Raw genomic sequence first — 6,806 nt, forward strand, 5'->3', positions numbered from 1 at the left:
GCTTGGTGGAAAGATAGGGGAACAGCCTTTCTTCTGGGTAGTCATTGCCTCACGCCCTGGGCCATGATGCGTTATGAGCACTCTGCCATTTGATGCCCCCAGCATGGTGCTGGGAGCACAGAAGTAATCAATCAATGGTGGAAATGAGAAGTCACTGTGGAACTCTCCTTCTTCTTGTCTAATTGTAGGGAGGTGTATATTCAGGCAGCAAGTTAGTCTTTACATCTCTGTAGCTCCCAACCAGCTCCACGGTTATGGAGGAGTTGACAGTTCACAAAGCCGTGCTGTTTAGGAAGGCCTCTCTATAGCACACACAAAGGTTTTTAATACCCCATGGGCACTTTCCAAGGGGGTATCCCTTAGATACCATTGACCTTTTCAAAGCTTGGGAGTGTTGTCCTCATTTTAGAGATGAAAACTGACGTTCACAAAGATTTAATAACTTTCAGAAAAGATTAGAATTGTGCCTGAACTTACTTGCCTGGCTTCCAGTGGCTGTGGACTTGGGATTTCTCCCTTCTTAATTGTTCCTTGGACATCAATGAATAATGGGTGCACAGGGCTGCTTAGCGGGGGCACCAGGAAGGGTCAGGTGATGATACCCAAAGTTTCCTTGGAAATTCAGGAAACACTGCAGAATCGTCCAGGGCTGGGCAGTGTGTGGGCATGTGAGGAGATGGACTGGCTGAGGCTGGGAGTCCCCACTGAGGACTGGGGAGACCAGAGGCATGGGAGATGCAGAAGGGAGTGGGGATAGACTGTCTCTGGCTCCTTTTGCTTAGCTTTTTATCCAATGCAGGTGCAGAATAGGAGGAGTTCAAACCTTGGTTGTTCCATCTATTTCCTCTCTGAGGTGAAGTTGACTTCTTGGTAGCTACCCACTGGTCCTGATGTAGTCCTCTCTGTGTCACCAAATTTTTTAAAATGCAGGGACCAACAGAAGCCTCACCATGAGGATTTAACGAGATAATCCATGTGTAACACATTCTTGCCAAGTGTTAGCTATGATATTCATCATGAATATTTTAGAACAATTAATTATACGATAGGGGTTATTCCACTTAGTAGGAGAATGGGGTGGGTGCCTAGATGGTATTTTAAAATATTATTTAAAAATACATCATTACCTACTTTGATTACCATTCGTTTTATTATTAGTGGAAATACTCAAGGTGGAAGCTGTAGACATCAATGTGGGCATTTCTCATTGTGTCCAGCAGGTGGCACTCACGTTGTGTTTAAATTCTGAAAAAGGTTTAAGCTCTCAATACATATTCATATTTTCTATTTTTACCAGGCAGAGTAAGAAAAAAAATCTTAGGAAAGGCCATTGTCTGTGCCATGGGGAGATAATTAGGGTATGTAAAACAGCTGATACAGTAATTAATACGAGCAGGGGCTGGTGAGTCTGGAAAAGCTTTATGCAGAGCTCAGGAGAGTAACTGACCTTACAGGCACAGGAGGAAAGCCAGGAGCTCCCACACAGCGGCAAAGGTGTGTTCTTACTCAGCTGGATTTAGAACCAAACCGGGGAGCCCTGGAGCTGTGTTTCTGAGCTGCACCTTTGGAGAGGTCAGTTCTGCAAGGGCCAATCACCAGTGCCTGTTCTATTCCTATTTCCATGGCTGAAGGCGATGGCTGGCACACAGTAGTGGTGCAATAAGCGTGTGTGGAGTGAGCATGACACATGGGAGGTCTTGAGTGGAGGCCTGCCTCCTCATTATCCTGGACAGGCTTGGAGAGTCTGGGGTTTTGTCGACATTCGGTCCTGTGGGCCTGGGCATCACCCTCCTCTTGGGTGTCATTGACTATCTGTGTGAAATGGAGAGCTGGGTGTGGATACTGTGACCCTGGAAGTATTCTATATGCACACATCCTCCAAGTCAGGAGGAACCGAGTGAGCATGGGCAGGTGCGGTCACTTGGTGCCATTTGGGTAGAGAATCAGCACGAGTCTCCTGAGAAGAACTCTGAGGCTGTCTAGGGATTACATGATCAGAGCCTAATTGCTGGGCCTGCCTGGACCTGCTGCATCATCGTGAAGAGGTGACTGAACTTCACTGTTATTCTTTCAAAGGGGTGTCTTTCATATTTATTTGAATGGGTAATGGGACGGCGTGGTCCTCAGGAACTTTGTATTCCAGGTGTTGAGTCTATTCCTTGTGTTAGAGGTGGCAAGTAAAGGGACATCGGGGGACATGTCATTTTGATTTTATCTCTAATATATCTCTCATCTGACCTACTTTCCAGATCAATTTGGACCCCACTGAGGGGCTTTTCTTTTAAAGCACAATCTTTCTCTTCTCACTCTTGATGGTGTGGCACTCACAGAGCTGGGCTGCTCAGGTCTCTCAAGAGATCATGCTACAGGAAGCTCAGGGGACTGACAGTCCCCAGCTGTGGCCCTGCGAGTTCGGAAGCTGTGCCTTCCTAGGCTGCTTCTAGCTACTGACTGGGCTTGGCAGGTGTCCTGCTCAACTCTAGATTTTCCCAAGGAGTAGCTCTGCTTTTGCGATTTTTTATTTTGGTTGAAACGTTCTCAGAACTTCCTCCCTACCTCCTCCTTCTCTCCCTCCTGTCACTCTGCAATCAACCTGAGTGCCTGTCTGAATGCCCTCCATCTCCTCTGCTCCTTCCCTCTATCCTGCACTGGTAGGGAATCTCTAATACTGTCTTAGCCATGCTTCTTGGAAGACCAGAACTGGCATCCCAAGCTACTGTGGGATCAAGTCCTGCCTGGGTTTGACCATTGTCTGTTTTCTTGACCACACAGACTGACTTTCCTCTTTATTGGTTTGCAGAAAGCAAATAGTAAAGTTCCAAATGTCAGCTGTTTAAACAAGAGGGGATTTGTTACTCAGTCCGCAGGATACAGGTGACTACAAGAGTGTCTAATTATACTGCATCCATATTAGTCAGCTTTGGCTTGATGATGCGGCAGTTCAAACCTCAAAGGCCCAGTGGCTGACAAGCCCAGAGGTGCCTTGCTCTTACTTTACATGCCAGATGTGATCCACATTTCTTCCTCATCCCAGGATCTTGCTCTTGTGGTGGAGAAAAAGGACCAAAACAACAACAACAAAAGCATGGAACAGTGCTTAGCAATTCTCCTGGGGGTGGTGCATATCACTGTTATTTGCATTTCATTGTCTGAATCAAGTCCTAGAACCAAACCTGATGACAGTGGACAGAGGTATAGTTGTCCCCCAGGGAGGCAGTGTAAGTGACATAGCAGTGGTGGGGTGTATAATCCCCTTACCTCAAGGATGGTTAGTATTATGGCTTAGATATGATGTGTCCCCCCAAAGCTCCTTGTGAGACAAGGCAAGAATGTTCAGAGTGGAAATGATCAGATTATGAGAACTTTACCATAATCAGTGGATTGATCCACTGATATGGTGAACTGGGTGGTAATTGTTGCAGGTGGAGTGTGGCTGAGGGCTCGCTCATGGGGGGCCTGCCTTTGGGAAGTGTACTTTGTTGCTGGAGCCCAGAGCTTTCTTTGCTCCCTGATTGCCATCTCCTGAGCTGCTTTCCTTCTCCATGCCCTTCCACCACCATGTTCTACCTCACCTTCGGTCCAGAGCTACGAATTGGTTGTCTATGAACTGAACCTCCAGAACCATGGGTCAAAATAATTTTTGTTCCTCTAAGTTGTTCTTGTCATGTCTTTTGTTCACCAGCAAATGACAAAGCTGACAAAAAGGAAAAAAGAGAAATTGGTACAGAGAGAGGCCTTTTTTTTTTTTCTGTGACTAACTTGACCATGTGTTCCAGAAATCTTTGAAGATTTTTTGGTTTGTGGAAGGAATTTTGGAAAGTTGAGAGATACAAGCTAAAAAATACTTTTGAATATTGTGGAGCTGAATGGATGATTCTGGTAGGAACTCAAAAGACCAAAAAGCAGAGAGGAAAGAGGAGGAGGGCGCTACTGGAACTCAGACTAGAGGCCATTCTTGTTGCTTTCTGGCAAAGAAGGTGTCTACATTTTGCCCTTGTCCTGAGACTTTCTGTGAGGCAGAATTTAAAGATGATGCACTAAATCAATCTAAAATTCAAGGCAGCACAACATTCAGGGTGGCATGGCATTGCTGGCAACTTTTAACCAGGTTTACTCTGATAATCAGGAGCAGAAAGACTTGAAAAATTTGAAATTTGCTCAGAAAAGTGCAAGGCAGGTGTGGTTATTAAAGAGATGACAGCCACTAAAGAAAGGCTAAGCACTTTTCCCAGAAACAGTGGGAAAGATGGCTTAAGAGCATTGCAGAGATTGGCTCAAGGGTGTAAAAGTAAAAGTTCCTTTGAGAACAGACTAGGGGGGCACCCTGCTTGCACAGTGGGGTCTAGGAAGTTTTTTTCACCATACTCAGACACCCAGGCACTCAGAGGTTGCTGCAGCCATGGTCCCTGGAGGCTTGGCCACTGATCAAGATGATGGTAGACCTTGGTATTAGCCATGTGGTGCTGGTCATGCAGGACTGCAGGATTCTGGAGTCAGGGAGTCATGGAGGATTCCTCTGAGATCTCAAAGGAACACCTGGGAGGCTGGGCAAAGTGTAGCAGGGTAAAGTCCCTGCAGAGTGTACAGAAGGGGTGATGCATAACGATGTGAGAAGAAGTCTACAGCTGCAGTTAAGACCCTGAGATTAAGTGATGCCAGTAACATGGAATGTCTCCAAAGAAAGCTGCAGTAATGGTTCAAAAAACAGCCAAGAGAGAGGCCACATGGGCTGAAACCAGCCAGGCCATAGGGGCAAAACTGCACAATGGCTTTAGAGAGCACTTCATGTGCCCTGTGCCCCAGATGCTGGGTGTGGAGCTCCAGGACTTATTTGCCCAGTGGGATTTCAATCTTGCTTTGGTCTCATCTTTTCTTTCTATGCATGCTTTTCCCTTTTGGAAAGGAAAAGTTTACTCTACGCCATTACATACTGGATGTATGCAATTTTCTTTTGATCTTTACAGGGGAGAAATGAGCTGAGAGTTTGCCTTGTGTCTCAGAAGAGACTTTGGACTTGGACTTTTGGATAATGCTGAAACTGTTAAGACCATGGCGACTCTTGAGAATGGACCAAGTGTATTTTGCATTGTGAGATAGCCATGAGCTTTTGAGGGCCAGGGGTCAAATGTTATGGTTTACATATGAGATATCCCTTAAAAACTCATAGGTGAGACAATGCAAGAAGGTTCAGAGGTGAATGATTAGATTATAAGAGTCTTGATGTAATCAGAGGATTAATCCATTGTATGGATTAACTGGGTGGTAACTCTTTATAGGTAGGGCGTGGCTGGAGGAAATAGGTCACTGGGATCATGTTTTTGGGATTTATATTTTGTCCCTGGTGAGGGGAGCTTTTTCTGCTTTCTGATTGTCACATGCTGCTTTTCTCCTCCATGCCCTTCTACCATGAAGCTCTGTCTTACCTTGGGTCAAAAGCTATGGAGTCAGCTGTGAAAGAAAAGTGACCACAACACTCAGAGCAACCAAGACATCTTTATTGCAGCAGTGCAACAACGAGAAAAGAAAGAAGGAAAGAAGTGGCGGGGGGGGGGGGGGCAGCTGGGGAAGGCTTTTATAGCCCTTCTGCTGTGCTGCCTAAATCTAACAGGGTCTCTGGGTTTGCAAGCTGCCTTGTTGGCACACAAGGGGGTTAAGTGTTCGGCCTTGAGCGGCGGGCTACTGTTCAGCCTTGAGCAGGGGGGCGAAGCACTCAGCCTTGAGCAGGGCTTGGGCGTTTGGGCTTGAAGCAAACAGGTGATAAAGAATCAGACAGAGGGTTTGAGCGGCCAGGTCATCCTGCAGCTAACTTTGTTTGGCATGACCTGCAGACAGCTTACTCAGCCTGTCCTGCACCTAACAAGCTGACCATGAGCGAATCCTCGGAAACCATGAGCAAAAGTAAACTTTTTCTCTTCTGTTTTTTCTTGTCAGATGTTTTGGTCATAGCAATGAAAAACTGACGGAAAGAGTGAACTATTAGGAGCAATAACATAACATGTTGTTGATCCTCATTATTCACAGACTTTGTACTTATGAATCTTTCTACCTGCTAAAATTTGTCTGTAATCCTCAAATCAATCTTATTTGCATACATGCACAGAATAGTGAAACAATGGGGTTTTCCGGTGTGCACATTCCAAGCTGAGGCATAATAAAGAGATGCTCTGCCTCCTTTCACTCTTCTACAGAAGAGAGTGAAGGACGGGCACTGCAGGGGGTGGTGTAGTTCAGGGCAAGGAACTCTGACACGGGACCCGTTGAACTGGGTTCATAGCACAACTATGGCACCTGTCTGTGTGATAGCCACAGGAAAGTTATTTAACACTTCTGGACCTTATTTATTTTTTGCAGAATAGAAAGAAACTAGAATCTAACAGGATGAAATTGTTTTTATGATTTAAGATTATAATCTATGTGAGATATGTGTGAGCATGTGTTTATTGTATTATTCAGGTTTGTATTCCTGTAACAAAATCTGAGGCAATTTGCTTATAAAAAGCAAAGGTTTACCCCTAGGAGTGATAAATAAAAATGTCTCTAGACATTGCCAAATAGTTTCTGGGGATATTGTCCCTGGTTGAGATCCCTGGGTCCAAGACAAAAGTCTTCCCCATGTGAAACAAAGTCTACTGTGTTTTTTTTTTTTTTGTGTGTGTGTGTGTGTGTGAGATTAGTTGAGTAGCTATGTCTAATTCTGGGGTTTGGTTAGTGTAATGGGTTGAATGGTAAGCATGCTCCCCCTGCCAACAAAAAAAGTTGTGTCCATGTCTTAACGCCTGAAAATTATGAAAGTGAACTTATTTGAA

The sequence above is a fragment of the Marmota monax genome, unplaced genomic scaffold (genome assembly GCF_021218885.2).
Source record: "Marmota monax isolate L192 unplaced genomic scaffold, Marmota_monax_Labrador192_F-V1.1 WCK01_AAM20220418_F8-fsc00003, whole genome shotgun sequence".
Classification (NCBI taxonomy): Eukaryota; Metazoa; Chordata; class Mammalia; order Rodentia; family Sciuridae; genus Marmota; species Marmota monax.